Genomic DNA, 24,057 nt, shown 5'->3' on the forward strand with positions numbered 1-24,057 from the left:
TAATTTGGAGTTTATCAAAACTCAAAATTTCAGTGCTTAAAAGGATGTCAATAAACTGAGGGGGGAAAAAAGAAACACCCACAAAATGGGAGAAAATATTTGCAAGGCATATATCTGACAAGGAAACTGTATTTAGATGGTATAAAGAATATTTACCACTCAATAATAAAAACACAGATGATCCAATTAAAAATGAACATAGTATTTGAATCAACATTTCTCCAAATAAATATATAAATGGCCAAACAAGCACAGGAAAGTATGCTCATTTTATCATTAGGAAAATTAAAATTAAAACCAAAACCATAGAAAACTACTTCTCACCTACAAGGATGGCTAAAATTAAAAGACAGTAACAAGACTTGGCAATGATGTGGAGAAATTGGAACTTGCTATTCACTGCTTTAGAAATGTAAAATGATGCAGATGCTTAGGAAAACAGTTTGGCATATCAACAAAATACTAAACATAGAGTTACCATATGAATCAGCAATCCCGCTCCCAGGTATATACCCAAGAGCAATGAAAGCACATGTTCACACAATGTTCATAGCAGCATTATTCGTAGCACAAAAGTAGAAACAAACCAAATATCTATCAATTGATGATAGATAAACAAAACAGCATATTTACACATGGAATTTATATGTATAAAATGAATGAAGTTCTACTGCATGCTACTACGTGGATGAACTGAAAATATTATGCTGAGTAAAAGAAAACAGTCACAAAAGACCACCTATTGTTTAATTTCACATGTGAAAAGTTGGAAAGAGGTAAATATATAGAGACAGAAAGTGGATTTGGATCAGTGGTTGCCTGTGTCTGGGGTGAAGGTGGGGAATGGGAACTGGGAATACATACTAACAAGTGTGAGGTTTCTTTTGGGGCTGTTGAAAATGTTCTAAAATCAGATGGTGGTTATAGTTGCACAGTTCTGTGAATATACTAAAAACCACTAACCTGTAAGCATTCAGTTAACGAATTTTATGGTATGTGAATTATATCTCAATAAAGCTGTAAAAATAATATTACCTTCAAAGTTTTGAAGTAGATTTAATAATAATAAAATTCAATTACAGAAAATATTTATTGAACACTTGTTTTATTTTCCAGGAAGTTTGAAACGTATTTCACATACTTTATCTCATTAAATCATGACATTATTTCTATAAGATTTAGACAGTAAAAATTCCTATTTTACAGTTGAAGAAATTAAGCAGTGACAAGGTAAATCAACTTTCCCAATATCACACTAGTAACTGTTATTCAAGTCTAGGCACCTTGGCTTCAGGGCACGTACTTTCAGCAATTAAACTTTATTTCAGAGATATTTTGACACTAAACACTAGAACTTCAGCATTTGTAGCTCTATCTTCCACGCCCTGCTCATTTTCATCGTGATTCCTTGTCATCAATAATATCAACTGAGGCTTTACTGTATATTTATGCCTTGAGCTCAGTAAATGTTCTATAATTGATAGCAAGGAAAATTATGGCACTTAATTATATGCATTGTTAATGCATAAATACACAGCAATTAAAGAGAATTTGCATTTCTCTTCCAAACACTAAGAGTTAAAGACACTCACATCTCATATACCCATAAATCCAATGAAATCAAAGTCTATTTCTTTCCTTCCTTCCATTTCTTCAATTCTACTGTCCCCTTTAAAAGCAGTGACATCTTAGTGATTTTCTATCCATAAACAATGTGTACTTTCTTGTTGTCTTGCTCACAGTAGTTAAAGATTTCTTGCCAATCACCTGGGCTTAATTTTCTTTATTTAAAAAAAATTCTCAAACTCTCTCCCCATTTGTTTCTTTACTCTAGGCCTCAGGCAAGTCTTGTGCCTCAGAACTCTTCCTACTTTATTTTGCTTTCATCATCATGACTTAGCCTTTTTCCTGTTTCTTGAAGCACCTGTTTGTCAATCACAGCTACATATCTTACTTACTTTCACTTTAAGTTTCTCCATTACTTAATATCCACAGTTCTTTTTTTTACCTTCTTTTTACTATACATTTTCCCTTTTTCAAATTATCTGACTTATGTTTCTTTTACCATGGCAAAATATAAACAACATAAAATTTGCCATTTAACCATTTCTAAGTGTACAGTTTAGTGAAATTAAGCATATTCATGTCATTATGCAAGTATCACCATCATCCGTGTCCAGAACGTTTTTATCTTCTCAATCTGAAGCTCTGTACCCATTAAACAAAAACTCCTCTTTTCTTCTTCTCCTCAGCCTTTGACAACCACCATTCTAGTTTCTGTTTGTATAGATTTGACACTCTAGGTACCTCATGTAAGTGGAATCATACACTATATGTTTTTTTGTGACTGCTTCTTACACTTAGCATAATGTCTCCAAATTTCATCCATATAGTACCTGGCAGGATGTCCTTCATTTTTAATGCTGAATAATATTCCTTGTGTATAAATACCACATGTTGTTTATCCATTTATCAGCTGAATGGGCAAATTACTTGGGTTACATTTTATCTTTTGACTATTGTTAATAATGCTGTTATGAATGGGTGTACAAATATCTGTCGAGACCCTGCTTTCAATTTTTTTGTGTGTATATCCAGAAGCGGAGTTATTGTATTATGTAGCAATCCTATGTTTAATTTTTTTGAGTAACCACCATTTTGTTTCCCATGAAGTCTACATGTCCCAGTCCATTCAGGATGCTATAACAAAATAGCATAAACTGGGTGGCTTAAGTAACAAACATGTATTTCTCACAATTCTGGAGGCTAAGACCAATTTCAACGTGATGGCCAATTTAGTGTTTGATGGTGGCTCGCTTCTTGGTTCACAGATTGCTGTCTTTTCACTGTGCCTTCATATGACAAAAGGGACAAGAGAGCTCTCTCAGGTTTCTTTTAGAAGGCACTAGTCACATTCATGAGGGCTCCACTCAACACTCATTGACCAAATTCTGTGTTAAAAATGAGCTTACGGTATGATAGCAGTGGAAACTGTTTCTCAAAATATGTATATAGTAATACAAAATATGTATCTATTAAAAGCATAAAATTTGAATTATGTGGAGGGGGAACTATAGAGCAATTTTAACAGATATACCAAAAATAACAGTGACGATGATAATTAATAATAATAATAATAATAATATAGTTTCTAGTAGTTTAAAGCTTATATAGTAGATAACACACATGCATTTGTGACAAGTCAATTTACTGACAACCAATAACAGATTGATATTTACTACCCTATATTAATTTAACCAAATCACATTAAATGATATATTAAAGAGAAGAGACAAAAGTATACTTTTGAGATTAAATTCAAAATGGATGTTGTTACTGGACCTTGCTAGAAATTGAATACCTGAACATGACATACTATGTTCTTGTGCTCTGAACTTCCCATAATGAACTATTAATGGATACTATATAACCAACCAATACATCAAGGTAAGTGCATGCAACATACAACATCGTGTGGAAATCATAGATATTAGACAAGACTCAGCAGGTGTTGAAGGTACAGGTGTCATGAATAAATTGGTTACATAGTGGACTTGCTCCAGGTGCATGGCTAACCAAACATGAAATCTGTGAATTTAGTACCATAGATTGCAATAGCATCTATCCAAGAGTGTATTGTTGCATTATTACATCTCCATTCAAGAGAAAGGGATCTTCCTACTGGAGCAAATTGTAAGTGGGACACCTAGAAACCCAGTTTCATGGGAATGAGAGATGATTTTAGAACAACGATGTTTATGCAGTATATTGTAGCCAGATGTTCAGGCACTTAGAAATAATGGAATCGGAGAAATAGTGAAAAGTAGAGTTATCAAACAGATCATAGGGATGAGCCTCTCAAAAACTGTCTTGAACTCAGAGAGTGCTAAATCTCCAAAAACAACAATAACAGCTAACCAAACAAACAAGAAAACTTCTTGTCATAGAATTTTCTCACTATTCAGGTAGACAAGATGACCATAGTAGATGTTAATTAACATTTTTTGATGCTAAAGTGACAAGTTACAGTAAAGATAATATGGAAAGGACAATGGAAACATTAAAAATATCAGCAATGATTGTGTGATAGCAATCCCTATTTTTCTAATATATGAGTTTTTATACCAATTTCATTTTCTCCCTCTCTGTTTATGCTATCAGTTTATAAAAGAGTTATGTTGGTGGTAGCTTTATAATTTAGGCTTGATGTTGCTGATTATCAAAGAGGAATTATAATTAAATGGAAAAAGAATGAACCTCACCCAGAAATGAAATGATTATCTTTGAAATGAAGTTGATATCTTTGAAAGTCTCCTCATTTTGTAAGAGGGTGATAATCTTTTAAATTTTGAGAGCTGTATTTGTTGCTATTAGTCAAAAGCATGCTATTGTCTGGAAATGTATGGGTAGATATTGAGTAGCTTAACAGATGGAATATGTTTGTTATGATGAACTAGCACTAAGCATCTTTCTAGTGGTCTAGTGAAACTTTCTGTAAAGAACAGACAGGGACATTGAAATCTACTTCTCAACTCTCTTTTCATTTGGGTTCATGATGAGAATAGTGTGCTGCCAATTAAATTTGCAGACATTTCCAAGCTAAATTTCTGGTCAATGAAGGAGTCAGAATGTTGAATGGCATGAGTGCTAAAGAACCAGAATATTTCGTCCTCTCTGTCCATCTCAGGCTGTACCTCTAGGATCTAATACAACTTCTCTATGGCTCCCACTCCAAAATGGAATGCCCACTGTGGTTTCTGTTGCCTGGATAATTATGGCCTTTGAACTCTGGTGATGTTTCCTCCTTGTTTTGTCTTTTATTAATCAGAATAACTGGTTTCTTGCCCTTTAATCTAATTGGTGAGGGTATCACTAAAAACAAACTGCTTTATTAAATTCCCTCTGTTTCAAATTCTTAGATTGGTTTTTGTGTTCTTGGTAACTCTGACTGAAATTCGTAAGACTCTTCTGCTCTCAAACAAGGTCTTTGAAGTATATGTGAAAGTTGCTACCCTAGAGTCAGGGTTCAGAGTCCAGTCAAAGCTTTATTTATATGAAGAATATGCTGAATGAGCTGAACTCAGCATTTCAGGGTCTAGTCACCACTTTGTTGATGAGATACAGTTGGAGAAGTAGCTTAGTGATACCAATTTTCAGATATACAGATGGCAGGTAAAGCAATACTTTCTCAAACTATTTTTAGTGGTGATCTCTGCTTTTGTAAACACTTCCACTTTCTGCTACGAAAAAAGAAAAATAAAAAGGAAGTCTTCCTGTACTGAACCCTAACTGGTACAACCTGACTGTTTAAAAATATAAAATTAAGCTTAGGTTAAGATATTTCATTTTTACATTGCATTTTAAATTTTATGAGATTCATTTGAACTATAATTTGTAAGAGAACTGGTGTTCAAATTTTGCCAAATTTATGAAAAGCATTCTCCATACAACATTAAATATTATTTTCTTTTCTTAAAAAATTGGTTTTAGCTATTTAGAGCCCTTCAAGAGTTTCATAAAGCTTAGATTGATTAAACAAATAAAACTAAACCCTTACTTGAAAGGCAATTTCAAGTGGTTATGTTGTCATGAATGTAAAATTATATTGCTAAACACAACTTTTCTCAAGGGTATCCAATAACCTGAAATGTCTAACAACATGAAAGGCTTAAAGTTAAAATAATCTTTTTCTTGGAAAGCTTTTTTTAACCTGTTGTGTAGGATCCCAGGATTAAAATGTTAATGCATATTATTGTATTTTGATTTGTATTTTAATCCAGCAAACATTTCTTTTAATCATAGTGGTGTTACCAGTAGTACGATGTGATCTGGAAAGCTGAGCTGAATTTTTCAAATTTCTTAATGCTAATTATTACCATATTCCAACAGATTGCAAATACCACACACTATATAGTACTAATCAGAAAATATTGAAGGACAAGGTTACAATGTGTAGAAAATAAAAAGAATACAAGTCAACTGTAGGAAATGGATTTAAGTTGTAAGATTTCTACATATGTAAGTAGATAGATGATAGATAGATAGATGATACATAGATAGATAGATAGATAGATAGATAGATAGATAGATAGATATAGATATAGACAGATATGGATAGATATGGATAGATATAAATACAGATATAAACATAGACATGTGAGGGAGAGTCCCTTTAATATTCCTAGAACGAACATTTTTCTTTAAATTTAATAATACAAAGCATATATTTATTCCATTATAATAAGTCAGTTGGCATTTTCCCAAAATTGGTAAATTTTAATTACTATAGCAATTAAGGGGATCTTAGAAAATACAATGAGCTGAAGTCATATGTTTTTGTTGTCACCCTGGAGCTTTAAGGCACCTGCCATATGTTGTCTCTAATAACTGCTACTGTTGTCTTCTCTGTGCAACATAAGTACTTAAGTTACAGTGGTTTTCACAATTCATTCAATTGTAAGTAATGTATGTTTGGAAAATACTTCTGTTTTTCCTTTTTCATTTCATTTGAACATACATTTCTCCTCCCTCAAAAGAAAAGAAAAGAAAAAGACCAAAAGGATAGTCAAAGACAATCATATGGGAAATAATATAAGCAAACAAAACAACCATAGTGAAATAGAGATTAGAAAACCTGGCTATTAAAAAGCCTTTACCTCTCTGGTTTGTGATTTGGAAAATAACATTTAACTTGTTTCATACTGTTCCTACCTTTAGTTCTTTGAAGAGCATTTATTAGGCATGTTTTATAAAATACACCCTATTTAAATTCTGTACAAAGAAAGATAAATAAAACTTGGTGAGTGTTTTGAGAAGTCTTATAATTTAGTGCACGTATAGCAGGGAGTACATAATATAATAATTACTTAAGTTTACTAAATGTCTGCAATTGAGATAGGTTTCTGTCTTCCAAAGTATTATTGCTTAATAATATTATATTATTTTATTGGATCAACAATATTTTCATTTTTTAATTTATATTACCATTGTCTCTAGATATTAAAATATAGAAACTTTGTTTCTAGTACATGATAAAAGTTTTGCTTCGTAGTTTGTTTTTAATTTTGTAGTTTTTTGCTTTCTAGTTTGATTTTTAATTTTGCAAAAGGTGATTGTAGAATTTGTTTTAATTTCTATAAATAAAATTTGTTAGTAATTTCAAGAATTTTACCTTTTATATTATTCTTACAATGTTATCATCCAAGATTAATATATATTTCCATCTAATTATTTAATGGTTTTGTTTTTATATTAAATGTTTAAATACAGCAAGAATGAATACTAATACATGATTTTTAACTGGATTATAAATATATAATATTTTTCTAGAATGTTAGCCAGTTCTCACATATTAAACAGAAGAATCTTTATTACATTAGACACAGGTATAGGTGAAATTCTTTACCTAAACTGTCTGTTCTATTTGTATCACAAATTTATAGTTCTTGTTGGCTTAATTTTTTTAATTGGGAGTTTCCTAAATTAGTTTTGGATTTCATAAACCTTATGTGTATAATTGGCAACTATCTATTGTCACATCTGAAGTGCGCTGAAAGTGAAAATCAACAATACTTCTCCAAGTGTGTGACTGATCCTGAAATATTTACTGTTAAATTATTTCTTCAATGTTCATGTTTTCTTAAGATAAACCCTTTTAAATGAGGTCTGACAATTAAGTTTGGGAACTTACTGCAACGATGTTGCTAACCTTTTTTGATATCAGAGGGATTATTCATTATGAATTCGTACCAACTGGACAAACAGTCAACGAAGTTTACTATTTAGAAGTGCTGAAAAGGCTGCGTGAAAAAATTAGACGACCTGAAATTTCGCCAATAATTCATGGCTCTTGCATCATGACAATGCACCAGCTCACAAGGCACTGTGTGTGAGGGAGTTTTTAGCCAGCAAGAAAATAACTGTATTGGATCACCCTCCCTACTCACCTGATCTGCCCCCTCAACGGCTTCTTTCTTTACCTGAAGATAAAAGAAATATTGAAAGGAAGACATTTTGATGACATTCAGGACATCAAGGGTAATAAAATGACAGTGCTGATGGCCATTCCAGAAAAAGAGCCAAAATGGATTTGAAGGGTGGACTAGGCGCTGGCATCAGTGCATAGCTTACCAAGGGGAGAACTTCAAAGGTGATCATAGTGATATTCAGCAATGAGGTAGGCAGCACCTTTTCTAGGATGAGTTCATGAACTTAGTTGTCAGATCTTTGTATATTAATATCTTTAAGGTATTTCTTAGTCTTCTACATACCTAAAAATTTCCTTTGTAGGAAGATATAGTAAGACAATATTAAACAAGAGAAGAACACAAAATCACCAGCATTATCTTACCTGGAAGGTCTTAGAGGTAAGTTTTACTCACCAATTGCTGAACTCTTTGAAGGGCATGTATTAGACATATTTTATAAACGAGGCCTTATTTTAAATTGTATGCATACAAAGATAAATAAGATTTGGTGCGTGCTTTGAGGAACCTTAAAATTTAGTGTGCTATGATGGGTGTACATAATATCATAGTCAATTAAGTTTACTAAATAGCTGCAATAAGGATAGGTTTCTGTCTCCTAGAAGTTACAGGGGAATGTTAATACTATAAAAATAACCCCGGTCCAGCCCACCTGTGAATCATACTCCTACATGAGTTTTTTTGGCTTATTTTTGTTTGTTTGTTTGATTTCGTTTTTCACCATCTCCTAGGCTCTATGTTGCTAAATGTGATATTCAGTCTCCAAGATGGTCTTCAATGATTCAGACCTTCCCCATCCATTCTTTCCCTCATAATAAATAAGGCTAATCTTTATAATCAATAGGATATTGTGGAAATGTTGGTGTGTGGCTTCTCATGCTACTCATAAGGACATGACAGCTTCCATCTTTCACTCTGAGATTATCTACTCTTGGAGCAGCCCACTGCCATGGATGAGGACATTCAGGAAACCCTATGGAGAGGTCCATGTGGGGAGGAACTGATCTTTCTGCCAAGTCCAGCCCAAACTTGCCAGGTGTGCTAGTAAGCCAGCCCTCTGGCAGTGATTCCTCCAGTCCCATTTAAGCCTTTACATGATTGTAGCCCAAGATGACATCTTCGCTGCAACCTCATATGAAACCCTGAACCAGAACTTGAAGCCACTCCTAGATTCTTGACACCATGAAAACTTATGAGACAATTAATACAGGCAGTCCTCATTTTGCATGGTTCCCATATGCACAAATAGAAGTTTCTGTTGTTTAGATGCATTACACTAGTCCCCCAACAACACTGATCAAATTAGTTACTTGAGTACATTAAACATGAGTAAATATAGAATGTGCAAACATGTTACAAGCTCTTCAGTCCATAAATCTCTATGTAAACATAAGAGGTGCTATCTCCCTTAGAGATTAATCATGTCACTTTTTTTGGAAGTCTGTCACTCATTGGTCACTGCACATCTGTTACTCAGTTGGGGAACTGGCCAACAAAGATGAAGTACAGCAAAGAAATAAAAGTGAACATTTTACTGTACTGTGCAAATTGCTGAATTCAAATCAAATGTAAATAGAAGTATAAAAGAAATCACAGAACTGCTCCACATTTGCTTTAATGACCTTCTGTCACTGTTCTGAAATTCTTAATTTTTTTTTTCTTGGAACTTTTGGTTTTGTTAATGAAATTTCATGGGACAATAAAGTATGAAAGTGAGCAGAGGAGATATATTCAATATGTGTGTCTACCATTTCTCACTGTACTATTTGCATATCATTTTCACAATGTCCTATGCACACAGAATTATGGTGGCTTCTCCATGCATGGAGTTTAGCAGGGCACACAGCAAGTGCAAGGTAAGCATCTGTTTCTAGAACTGAGCAAGTAGGGGTCCAGAGAAGCCAAACTTTTTGTGTAAAGCAGAACTTCCTTTGAATGCACAAAGAAGGCAATGGTGTTTTAAGAAATCAAAACAACCCAGAAACTATCATCTTATCCTTTCTTAAGTGTGTTAATTTCTGTATTCACTTCTGCTGAAATAATGACACAGAAGGAAAGGGAAAGATGGAGCAACTCACAGATTCTTTTCCTTTCAGTCAGTCCTGATTCATCAATAAGCGAAGCGTAGAGTATTGGCAGAATGTGTACATATCAGAAGAGGGTAAAGGGGTCAAATATATGGTAATGGAAGGAGAACTGATTCTGAGTGGTGAACACACAATGCTATATATAGACGCTGTATTATAGAAATGTACACTTGAAACCCATACAATTTTACTAACCAATGTCACCCCAATAAATTTAATTAAAAAGAAGTGAAAAAGAAATATTTGAATTAGTTTTGTGAAGTGCTTCTACTATTTTAGTAAGAATGAAGTATATATACATGGACTAGCTATAAAATATGAATTGTGTAGTTTCTGTTATTCCTCATATGCATTAAATACACTTATATTTATGTTTAAAGCTGGTATTGGTTGAAATAAATGTGAACAATAGAAGTATGTTGACAATTAAAATTTTTACTTTCTTTACTTAGAACAACATTAATTAGTAAATACAAAAACACTGTGATAAGTTGAGAGACACAGAAAAAGAAAAGGAAACACTTTGTATATTAGTACCTTTAACACTACATTTTTCCTTCTTTTTGAATACACGCTTCCCCCTGCTCCCCTTGCATATTTTCATTTTACCCTGGACCCTGCAAATGATGTGCCTGGCCCTGAGTGAGGACATAGTCACATGGCTAAAGAATGCAATGAAGTCTAGAAAATACAGACTATTTGGGTATTCTTGTCCCCCAGAAAAACTGGAGATCAGATTTTAGTTAAGAAATAGCATTTATTTCTAGAGTAGTTAACTCGAAAGAGTTTGGTAAAATCATTCTAAAGAGTCATATATTCTTCACAAAATTCCTCCTTTAATTTTCTCTGAAAATATGAAATATAGAATTTTATACTTGAACAGATACTCCATCTGAGAACCTAAATTCCTAGAATGTTTTTCACAATACTGCCATGCTGATATACAAGGTGTAATCAAAAAGTATGGTGAGGGTGGCCCAGTGGCTCAGGTAGTTGGAGCTCCGTGCTCCTAACTCCGAAGGCTGCCGGTTCGATTCCCACATGGGCCAGTGGGCTCTCAACCACAAGGTTGCCAGTTCAACTCCTCGACTCCGGCAAGGGATGGTGGGCTGCGCCCCCTGCAACTAGCAATGGCAACTGGACCTGGACCTGAGCTGTGCCTTCCACAACTAAGATTGAAAGGACAACAACTTGATTTGGAAAAAAGTCCTGGAAGTACACACTGTTCCCCAATAAACTCCTGTTCCCCTTCCCTAATAAAACAATCTTAAAAACAAAAAAAAAGCATGGTGAATGTTTAAATATAAAAAGATTATTACAGTAAAAGACACATTACCATGAATCCTCCTCAAAATACTCCCCCTCACTTTGAACACACTTATCCCATCATTCTTGCCACTTTCTGAAGCAGTTCTGGAAGTCTTCTTTCATGAATGTCTTTCGCTGTGCAGATTTGGCTGCCTCGATGTCCTGAATCGATTTAAAACATTTACCTTTCATGGTCATTTTAACTTTGGGGAAGAGCCAGAAGTTGCATGGTGCCAGATCTGGTGAATAAGGTGGATGAGGACACATTGTAATGTTTTTATTTGACAGAAATTGCCATATACCAGAAGCGATGTGTGATATAGGGTGTTGTCATGATGGAGGATGAAACTGTTTGCCCATTTCTCAGACTGTTTTCTACTCACATCATTTCTTAAATGCTCTAATAAGCCCTTATTAGTCAATCCCTAATAGTCAATTGCCTGTTTGATCAAATCATTTTGCTTACTCTTTCAACATTCTTCTTGGGTTTTTGATGTTGAAGGAAGTCCCGATCTCTCCTGGTCTTCAATAGATTCACAGCCATTATGAAATTGTTTGAACCCCTTGTAAACCATCTTCATGGTCACTGCAGCATCACCATAAACAAATTTTAACATTTTGTGTGTGTCTTTAGCACTTTTTTGCAATTTGAAACAAAATTTCATGTTAATGCATTGTTCGTAACCCGTGATTTATGGCATATTCTAAAACACACCTTGTCTCAACCATAGCTCACACCCAACTGATTGCACCCAAAAAGTTGAAACTTGTCACACACTGTTACTAAGGTTCGACACACTGCTTCCCTTATTGAAGATCCGTGCCTTTCCATTGATGGCACTCGGCAGCAGCATTCACCATATTTTGTGACCACACCTCATATATCCGTTTTCCTCTTCCATAGGAAGTGGAGGAGAAAGCAAGCTATTGTAAACACACAGAGAAGGTGGGATGCATGGGGGATAATTAGAGTTCCACACTCTATACTATCAGTGTCCTTTCGTGTATAGGTTGGATAATTAAAAAATCTCAGTAGCTATATCATCCAAATTAAATGCTAAAAACTTTGTCTAATCCCTATCCACAACACTTCATCCAAGCAATTATCTTAAATCATCCATGGTCATTATCTTAAATCAAGTGCTATACTTTCTTTCTTTTATCTTTTTGTTTCCCTTAAAAAAAAAAAAAAAAAAAAAAAATCAGTTTTCTCACATACAGAAATTTTTTTGGATTTTTTACTATCAGAAGCTATTTCTTAGGTATCTCAATTTTTAAACAATCAAACTGGGTCTCAACTGAAAAAAATAAAATGAAATGAAATAAATAAAATGTCAAACAAAACATCACATGAAATGTATCTTATATAAGTGTTCACGTATAGACTATATCAGGTACAAAAATTTCACATTTACTGAAGAATGCAGAATTTTTAATCTTCTTTATACTATAGTGTGATTTAAATTATTCTTTTAGCCTGATATCATAAGAGACATTCCAATTCCCAAAGCTTTGACATCTGTGCTCTTTGCAAACCTTTGCCCAATGTTTTTATTAACTCAATTTAATGGAATCTTTTTTATGGTGACCTTAAGAATTTAATAACTCCTCATTGCAAGGGCAATACCACCTGCAGGCTCCACTGGGATTAAACTGTGGTCGTTCAATATGTCTGTTGGAACACATTAAAGAAAAGAAGGGTTGGAGGGGGGGAGTAGTCGGGATACAAATCAGTCACTTCCCTGTAACCCGACAAGTACTGCTACTGTTTATGATGGTCAGCCCCAGACACATGTAAAAAATTTCTGTGTTTGCTAAGGCAATGTGCAGCTCACTTGCAGTGCCTTAATAATATTAATCTAACTTTGATCATGTCAGATAGGCTAGTGATCTTCAACTCCAAAGTGCCTCTCTTCCTGACAGATACTCTGCATATCTTACAGATACGATCAATACGTTATTAGTCAACAACCTGACGCTAGCCCATGAATTAATCCCTTTCTGTCAACCTAGCAGTTTCTAGTCTTTCGTAACCTCATCCTCTCAGTATGGATGGGACCTGGCTTAATCCAATTAAGGTAAAATTAACTTTTTTTTCCTTGTGGTACTCTCCATCTATGTTAATTCAAATCTCTGAGGACAGCTGCTCCAAGCAAATAATTTTATGCTTGACCTTTTATGCACAAGATTAAAGTGGCATAGATATATGCATAAAAAGTCAATGAGCTGTCTCTCTATTTTCACCCTCCTTTAACTTCCTACTAGTGTTAGAAAAAATTCCACCGAACACAGGGGCTTGCTAAATGACAGTGATATATTTATTTGGGTTGCTGAAAAGACTCTGTCACTATAGCTTTGTGTTTAGCACATGAGGTACTTTTGTATTTTTGAAAGGTAAATTAATAAGTGTTGGCATTACCAGGGGCACTATTGTAGATTTGTCAAGCAAAGGGTGTTCACAGTCTATAATATGCAAAACTAATCATTTATGTTTCCGGTCCTTATGTGATACAGTGACATTACCTGCTAAGAAAAAAAGCACTGATTGGAAAGATTAGTTCTTCCTGAGTCAAGGCTTTAAAGCAAGGCTTTCTTTTTATTTGACCAATACAAAGATTATATTAGGATAACATAGCAGCTGTATTCTTAAGAACCTATCGTGCTCAGCTTTGAGGCTCAGTGACTGTCATGTTTTAAAGATTGCAGATCTAGTAATCCCCAGGCCAACATTTGAAAGGAGTTTGTCTCCTGGGCAAAATTGTTTCCATTTTATCTCTTCCTTCCTCTTCTAGCCCACCCCTACCCTCATCCTTTAGCAGGCTTTGATTCTCTATCTAACCTCCTTTAAGGCATTTAGGGAAATTTTGCTTTTCTCTCCATATAAAACCTGCTCTGAGGAGAAGATAAACGGCATGTCATTTCCACTTCTGTGTAAATTTAGAGAAATATAGTGTCTCCTTGCAGCTCTGCAAGAATAAAAGTCTTTGACCCTGCTACAGAGAAGTGAAATATTGATAAGGGAGCAATGGAAATATTTTTACTTCAGCAAACTCCGAATATTGGTTTTTGTTTACAAGTGACTATTGCTAGGAACAACAATAAGAAGGAAAGATGCTACAGAGAGCAAGAAAAATGGTCAACTAAGACTAATGAAAAACTAATTTATGTTACATTTTTATAAGCTGCAGTATCCTAATATGTATATAACTTACATGTTTATTATAAAGTGTTTTGATAAAATAGCAAACACCTATATATTTTGGCAATGAACCTTTTCATAAGGGACGTTTGCTTACATTTATTCTACTTGCAATGTATTGGGATGTCCAAATATTAGATATTTTCTCATCAGTTCTGGAATATTCTGTAATTTTTCCTATAAACAAAGTTCACTGTTAAAGTAAATAAACAGTTGAAGTAAACAAACATTTACTTTATGTACCATATCTGATACACTGCAGTATTTTAAGTATTTGTGTATTTGCTGTCTTTTGTTTCTGCTGGCTAACATTCATTGTTCTTTGTTTCCTTGGGTGTTTTGTAATTTTAGAGCTCACAAGACCGTGGGATTAATGTTTTGATTCTTGTTTTAAGGAACAATTCTTGTACTAAGAATGATTTCTATTCCTCCAGAAATAAATGTTTGTTTCACCCAGTTTGGACCACAAATTCAAATGAAGGTCATAAAATGAAGAATCCTCAGCAAACACTTCTACCCTTCTTCCAAGCATCCAGGTGGAGATGAGACTTTTTCTGCTGTTTCTTTATGTAAGATGCACTTGTATTTTATCCTTACAAAGACAATGTATCATTTGGTTTCCAGGTAAATGCACAGCATTTCTCACCAAGTTTGCCTCACCCAAAACTTTACCATCTGTCCCTTGATTCCCATAGGGCCCTCCCAAAATTGTAATTTGTGTCAACATAGGATTAATGTCAGATCATCTGTTCCAAACCCATGCTTATTTCCAGAGGTGCCTGGATCATTGGCTGACCCTTGGCCAAACCTGAATAAATTGTTCTAACTAATGATTAGTGTAGTCCTGTGCTAGGATTTGAGACAGACCAGGAGGTAACTTGCATTGGCTTATAAACATTATTTATAGAAAATGAACAGATTGATGATTTGTACCAGGTTTCTATTTGTTCTCTTGTTTCCCTCTGTTGAGAACAGGAATGCAGACTGGTTTTTGGCTACATTAACAGAGGAATATAAAAGTCCCTCCTCCTCCCAGGAGACAAACGTGACTCTGAGACCTAGGTACCCCATCCCCTGACACCAATAGGGTGATTAACGTATCTGAAGGCAACGTGTGAGTTGTGCCACTAAGGAAGCACTCTGGGAATTGTGTGTGTAAGTCTTGGGCCTGTCTGATGTTTGCCTGTGCTTTCCTTTCTGCTGCTGTACCATATATGTCACTTCTGTGAGTATACCCTACAGAATATTCTGAGTCCTTTCAATTATCTGACCCTTTGTAATTGCTGCTCCAGCATTTGGCAGATACCCTCAGGGCAAAGCCACCTTCAGAACATGCTTGTCTCCTGCTGAAGTGCCAAGTTTCCTGCTCCCTTTGTTTTTAGCCTCTTAGAATATATTTTCTTGCCAGATCAGCTTTTCATCTTAAAATATTTTTAAAATTTTTTATGGAACCCTTTTTGGTGCTTTTCGTGGGAAGGTCATTTAGGATGTCTGATATATCATATTGCCTGAGATTAAAGTGAGTGAAAATTAATATAGAAAGAAAAAAAGTGTAACTAAAGGAGATAGTGCTAATTATTTTCTCATCAGAATATTAAGAATTGTTTTAACTGAAATAAATTGCCAGATGCTAATCTTGCATACAACCACTTATCACAATACACACACACACACACACACACACACACACACACACACACACTATTATTTATCATTATGTATGTGTGTATATGATTTATATACAGAATAAAGTAATTCTTAATTCTTAAATGTTGGGGAATTTACAATGCTCCCAAATTGTTATTCTCAACTTTGTTACTGTTACCAGTCTGTCATTAACTATGCCTTACTTTGGCCTTAAATGTTACCCCATATAAAATGATAAATTATCATAGAAGAGAGTAAGCATTATCATAATTTTCATCCTGACGTGAATGAATGAATCTATCACCTTTTTTACTGATAACAGGTTGTAATGGGAAAGGAGGAGAAAACAGATGAGTGCTTTGGTAAGCTCGAGAAGTCTTATGGGAACTGAGATGTATGCTAGGTCAGAAAGGGGAAAATAAGAACACAGGGGGCCAAGGGCAAAGTTGATCACATGTGTTTAGTTCTGGTCCAATATCCCCTGATAACCTGTGATGAAGCATCATAGTTCAACCTAAGATGCTTGCTTTGGGCAGGCTGTGTCAATTTGGCAAAGAAAGAAAGGAGAGGTAGCTCATTGCTATGTGGGTTCTACCTGCTTGCCTTCCTTTTAATTGGCACCTGCCCCTTGTCTGAGTGGTGGGTGGTGGAGACTTAGCGAGTGTTCTGCTGCTGAGCAGCTATGATGAGTCAGCCCCCTTCAAAAAGATTCCAAGCTTCATTTCTGAGCTTAGGAAATTTCAGTTGGTTTCATTTGTAGAACCTTTCACCTGAAAAAAAGATCAAAGACATTCACGAAGAGAAATCATCCAGGGACCCAAACATGAAAACAGCTGGAGACAGACTATTTAAAAATCTGTTCTGCTGGTTCTGATAACTTAAAAGAAGGATAAAATTTTCCGTCAGAGAGGGTAAAGTAAGGCACATAGTCTAGTAACTTCTTTCCATTAGTCTTTTGCCCTTCTAGTTAGTTGACAAAGCTGTTTTCTTCCTGAAAAAAACACGTTGCTGTGAACTTAAAAAATAAATAAAACTTAATAATAATAATAATAATAATAAATAATAATAACAATAACAATAATGTTTCAAGAACAGTATTACAATAGAAAGTGCCTTAATTGAATGTCTGTTAAAATAGTAGTTCTCCCAAAATATTTTTAGGGTTTTGACAAAACAAGATAGTGTTTTAATTTCAAATATAAAACAACACACTTGTTATCTTCAGTTTAAGTCTAATGGTGAAATGAGAAATGGATGCTGTCAATCAGTGGAGATTCACAAATAACAGCTATTTCTAGACTATTATAATCTCGATAAACAAATAATTATAATCATAACAAGGACAGTAGCTCTCCTAACTTCATGTTGTTTCTTTTTGGCAGTGGGAGGCATAAAATCATCAGAACATTTTTATTTCATGCCCAGGCACATTGTCACACCCCCTATAACAGTTTTGAATCTCAATAAAGTGCACATATTCTGGAGGCAAAGTATTCAGATCCACTTACTAGCTCTGCAATGACAACTGGGAAGCAAGGTATTGAGCTTTTATAAGCCTCATACTCTTTATCTGTAAGATGGAGGCAGTATATCTATTTCACATTAAACAAGTTAGTGTAAAACAATTAGAGTGGCTGGCACAAGTTAATCCTAAATATCGTTAATAAATATTAGCAATAATTATTATTAAAATATAGGAAACAATTAACCTAGTGATTAATTGATAAAGAGCGTTAGAATATCAGAAATTTGGTCTCATAAACCTATGTCATTTGAGGAAAAGAAAATTTAATGTAGTTTTCTGACTATTGGAAATTCATAAAAACTTTGGAAACTCCTGGGGTAAAAGCCAAAACTCTTATCTTCTTTCAATATGTAGTAAAAGTATTTTATTATTTACTCAGCTTAAGGGTCAAATAATTACTGAGGAAAAATAATCTTGGAAGTGCAACTTGGGAAAGTGGTGCATGGTGACTTGTATTATAGGGGTCCAAATATATAATAATAAAAATTAATAAGGTTGTCACTACTTGTTTCTATTGTTTGGGGTTTTTAAACCATGCAACTCAAGAAAATATTTGTTCTTATTTTAAAAGCAATCATAAATTATAATTGTATAATTAAATAATAAATATCTTAGTACAGTGTCTGTTACACACTAAATATTATTTAAAATACATTGTTTTTATCATCTTGATCATCAGTACTATTATTAGTACAAGCAGTATTTGAAAACTCAGATCCCATTTATTTTTTGAAACAACACTTAAGAAATCAAAATAATAAGAAATAAATTACAGAGTAAAGGCCACAGATAGAATGCTGACATTCAGCAACATTTTTTTGCAGGCTTTTATTCAGTAGATGTGTGTGAACAGACATAAAGTTCTCTTTCATAAAATAAAGATTGGGTACCTCTCTTTTTTATTTTATTGTTAGTTTTTTAAACAAACGTTGTGGAATGTTCCCAGAAATTCTGTTTTCAAATGTCATCCTCAAAGGTAAGAATAAATGTATCTGTCAGTAAAGATTGCTCTCTTTCTATATGTATATGTTATGTTAACATACTTACTGTGAATTACTGAAGAAGCCATAGGAATATTGCTAGAAAAAGTTGTGATACACAAGATAGTCTATTCTTTTCGCACTAAACACATAGTTGAATGTTCAAATTTAAAGAGACAAGTAATTGCAAATGATGTGAGGGCATATATACATAAAATAGTATAAGGCCCTCCTTCCACCTCCACAAAATACAATTTGAAACTATATTAAGCAGTGAGAAGGAGTCAACTATTGGACAAGATGTCTTAGCATTAATCACTCTCTTTAGTTTATAACAGCTGTTTAGAAGACTTTAAGATGGGAACTTGAAAATATTAACAATGTACTTCCTCAACAAATATCCACATGGACTATAATACTATTTCTGGCCTACTTATAATTAAGTAAAGTATAACTTTTATCATGTAAATCATTAACATTTATAAATACATTTACATTTGTAAATACATTTGTATTTCATTAACTTATCCAACATTTGTATGTACAAATGTAATGATACATTTGTAAATCATTAACTTATCCAACCTAAAAATTTTACTTTTAGTTTGTCTGCATTCTCAATAATGCCATTCTTTCGAAGTACGTACATTTGTTTCTACTGCCATGCCAAGAGGATCATATAGAGGTTATTTAGCTGTGGGTCACTTTGCAAAGATGGCATAGAAGCCCATTGCAAGTGCCACTTCCCATTTCCCTTGCATCAAGAAGTCACCAGGTGCTCCAAGATTAGCATATTGTAAAATCCGGCTTATAAAGTAATGTACGTCTTCCATTCCACATGTAATGTGTCAAGTCCTCTTTGTATCATTTTCAGCTGGTGTGGTAAATTTAACAGGGGGATAAAGGAAAAAAAGATCTGTATACTGAAACTATAAGACACTGATGAAAGACATTGCAGAAGGCACAGATAAATGAAAAGATATGCATGTTCATGGATCAGAAGAATTAATATTGTTAAAATGTCCATACTCCCCCAAACAATCCACAGATCCAGTGCAACAACTATCAAAATTTCGACAGCATTTATCACAGAAATAGAAAAAAAAGCAACCCTAAAATTCATATGGCCCCACAAAAGACTTTGATTAGCAAAAGCAATTTGGGGGAAGTAGCAGGCAAATATCAGAAGGGGGCAGCAAAGAGCTATCTGGGCTGCAGAAAGCCTCCTAGTGGAGAAAGAGGCGGAAGTTAATTCTATCAAGGTGGATTAAGTTACATGGAAGATGCTGTTCCAAAGGGGTGTCAAATCACATCAGAGTTGTGAACCCAAGTTCACCTCTGACCTTCTGGATAGTATTTGTCTTGGTTTTCTTCCTATCTCTCTGAACATTTCTCCTCAGTTTTCTTGCCTGGATCTTTTTTTTCTCTATGTGTCCCTTAAATCCTTATTTTCCAGAGTTCTGTCCTTGGCCTGCTATATTGTTACTTTCCATATTACCCATCTTTAATTTACTCTATATCTTTTCATCCACTCCCACAGTAATAATTACTATCAATATGCCAACATAACCTGTTTGCATGTAAATCAGCCTTAGTGCCAACTAGAAAATTATGCCATTTCTTGCAACCGGATTTCAAATTACTACCCGTTTTCAATTTAAAAAGTCTCTTCTTCCTCCAGGTTGATGAAATCCCTACGAGTGTTGAAAGTCTCAGTCATTTCTGGTCAACATGGCAGAGTAGGTAAAGGCTGTGTTTGCCTGCTCTCACAACCACATCAAAATTACAACTAAACTACAGAATAACCATGCTTGAAAATCACCTGAAGTGTAGCTGAACAGAAGTTCTACAACTAAGGACATACAGAAGAAGGCAGGGTGAGACTGTTAGGCGGGGAGGCGACATGAAATGAGCTGGCCTCACACCCACATGTGGTGGTTAAAACTCGGGAGGAATATCTCCACTGCAGAGGTCCCCCCCTGAGGAGTAAGGGGTCCCAGCCCCACACAGGGTCCCAAGCCCAGGGTTCCAGTGATGAGAAGTAAAATCCCCACAACTCTGGCTGTGAAAAACAGCGGAGATTGTGGCTGAGTGAGACGAAGAACAGTTTCACTCCTCTTGAAAGGCCCACACACGGATTCACTCACTGATGGACTCACTCTGAGCTCCAGCACTGCTGCAGCAGTTCGAAAAGCATCGGGGACATACAGAAAGGAACTGAATTATCTGGCTTCAAGGTGAGGGCTAGAGGAACAGCTTTCTCTCTGAAAATGCTGGCAGAAGCTATTATTCCTTTGTTGAGCTCTCCCTGCACCCAGCCTACTTATGCAAGCAGGCACAATATCTGAATCTCCATCAACCTGGCAAAGACTTTTGCCCTGCTCCACCCAGCTTGAGGGTCTACCCAAGCTGTGCCCAGTGGCTTTTCCATAAAAAATGGACTGTCTTGGATCATATGGTAAACTTTCCTAAAATCTCTCAAAGATTCACAAAACCCAAACAAGCAGTACTTGGCCTTGGCCTGCCTCATAATTCTTGCTGAGTATCCCTGAGCCTGGAACTAGTGGCAGCTAGCCTCCATTCAAAGCTTAGCCTCTCTTGGGCAACCCCAAACCCAGCACAGGTGGAAGACATCTACAGATTGCTTTGTGGCTCATGCGAGGTAGCCCTTGGCAGGGCACAGGCTGTGGTTAAACTTGACCTGCAGCAAAGTCCCTCCCAGGAGGCCCTGGGGCTCGAAGTCCCAGTAGCCAGCTTTGGATCATGCCAGATTACCACTTAGCTGCCTATGGGGACAATACACACAAAAGACAAACTTCAAAGGTGCTAGAGCCCTGATGAAACAAATTCTGCACTGTAGGGTCATCCCCTGCACCACAGGTCCTCCACTGTATTCATGACCAGTTCATACAACCTATCAACCCAAGAGTCAGTCCCTCGCATTGATGTGCAAACAACAACCGAGGCTCAACAACAACAGAGGACACATAAAACCCACACAAGAAACACACCTACAGCACCTGGCTCAGATGACCAGAGAGACTTTGCCACTAAGCCCCACAGGACACCTACTACATAAGGCTACTCTACCAAGACCAGCAGACATAGCAGATCTATCTAATACAGAGAAACAAACGCAGGGAAGCAGGCAAAATGGGGAGACAAAGAACCATGTCCCAAATGAAAGAACAAAGGATCAGAAAAAGAACTAAAGAAAATAGAGACAAGCAATCTACCAGATGCAGAGTTCAAAACTCTCAATGTTCTTAGTGAGAACTTTGAGAAAGAGATAGGGAAAAAAATGGAAATAGAAAATGTAAAAAAGACCCAGACAGAAATAAAGAACACAATAACTGAAATGAAGAATACATTAGAGGGAATCAACCATAGATTAGATGAAGCAGAAAAATGAATCAGCAATTTAGAAGCTAAGGTAGCAGAAAACAATCAGAACAGCAAAAATTAAAAAGAATCCAAAAAAATGAGGATAGTTTAAGGGGCTTCTGAGACAACATCAAGTATACCAACATTGACATCATAAGGGTAGAAAAAGGAAAAGAGAGAGAGCAAGGAATTGAAAATCTACCTGAAGAAATAATGACAGAAAACTTCCTTATGTGGCAAAGGAAATATATATCGAAGCCCAGAAAGCACAAGGTCCCAAACAAGATGAACCCAAAGAGGCCCACAGCAAGACACATCATAATTAAAATGCCAAAGGTTAAAGACAAAGAAAAATCTTAAAAGCAGCAAGAGAAAAGCAGTTAGTTACCTACAGAGAGCTTCCATAAGACTGTCAGCTGATTTCTCAACAGAAACTTTGCAGGCCAGAAGGGATTGGCAGGAAATATTCAAAGTGATGAAAAGCAAGGACCCACATCTAAGATTACTCTACTCAGTAAAGCTGTCATTTAAAATTGAAGGAGATTTAGAAAACTTTTCAGACAAGAAAAAAACTAAAGGAGTTCATCACCACAAAACCAGTGTTACAAGGAATGTTAGAGGGACTTTTAAATAGTAGCAGAAGAAGGAGAAGGAGAAGGAGGAGGAGGAGGAGGAGAAAACTATGAATAAGGAAATGGCAATAACTACATATCTATCAACAATTACCTTAAATGTAAATGGATTAAATGCTCCAATCAAAAGATATGGTGGCTGAATGGATAAAAAAACAAGACCTTTACATATGCTGCTTACAAGAGACTCACTTCAGATCGAAAGACACATGCAGACTGAAAATGAAGGGATGGAAAAGGATATTTCATGAAAATGGAAATAAAAATAAATTTAAAAAGCTGGTGTAGCAAGACTACACCAGACAAAATAGACTTTAAAACAAAGCCTATAGCAAGAGACAAAGAAGGACCCAGTAATCTCAATTTTGACTATTTATCTGAAGAAACACAAAACACTACTTTGAAGGCACATGTGCATCCATATGTTCATGGCAGCATTGTTTATAATGGCTAAGACGTAGAGGCAGCCTGGGTGTCTGTTGATGGATGAATAGATAAACAGGAGGTGGTACATATATACAGTGGAATATTGCTCGGCCGTGGAAGGGTATGTGTTTTTGCCATCTGCAGCAGCATCCATGAACCTGGAGGGTATTGTGCTGAGTGGAGTACGTCAGACAGAGAAAGATAGATGCAGTGTGATTCCACTTATGTGTGGATTGTAAAGAAGAAAATGAACAAACAAAATGGAAACAGACTCATAGATACAGAGAACATTTTGATGATTGCCAGATGGGATAGAAGTGGAGGGGATGGGTGAAAAATTGAAAAGAATTAAGAGGTACAAATTAGTAGTTATAAAATATCATGGGGATGTAAAGTATAGAGTAAGGAATATAATAAATAATATTGTAATAACTATGCACAATGTTAGATGGATACCAGATTTATTTCGGTGATAACTTTATAAGTTATATAAATGTCTAATCACTATGCTGCAATATTAGAAATTAATATGATACTGTATGTCAAACTAATTGCAAAATAAAGAACGATTTTTAAGAATCACAATCAAACCAATGGTTGTTTTATTCTTTTTCTTCATTCCCTCAGCCAAGCCACATGTTGCAAACCATAAAAACCAGTCTTATATACTAAGAATTCACAAATCTCTATCACTACCCACTCTTTCAGTACCTAGACTCCATTCCAGTACTATCCTCCAACCATACATTTCCAAGAAAACTACATTATCTTCTCTTTGCTATGCCCAGCATACACTTTCCATTCCTTACCTTGGCTTTTCAGTATTTGAAAATACCTCTTTCTCCTCAAAATGCTCTATGTCAGCTTTAGGGAAGTGTTCTGTT

At 35.2% G+C, this 24,057-nt stretch overlaps 1 long non-coding RNA gene across 1 annotated transcript in view; it reads left to right on the top strand.

The window, feature by feature from the left end:
• LOC141568605 (uncharacterized) overlaps positions 1-23,680 on the top strand; it is a 30,735-nt gene extending 7,055 nt beyond the window's left edge. Inside the window, exons 2-3 of the long non-coding RNA XR_012491774.2 lie at positions 15,014-15,148; positions 20,413-23,680. This is a non-coding gene — a long non-coding RNA (uncharacterized LOC141568605). The remainder of the gene's footprint in view (positions 1-15,013; positions 15,149-20,412) is intronic.
• Positions 23,681-24,057: the final 377 nt, after the last annotated feature.

Source organism: Rhinolophus sinicus, chromosome 7 (genome assembly GCF_057876585.1).
Source record: "Rhinolophus sinicus isolate RSI-liver-muscle chromosome 7, RSI-T2T, whole genome shotgun sequence".
NCBI lineage: Eukaryota > Metazoa > Chordata > Mammalia > Chiroptera > Rhinolophidae > Rhinolophus > Rhinolophus sinicus.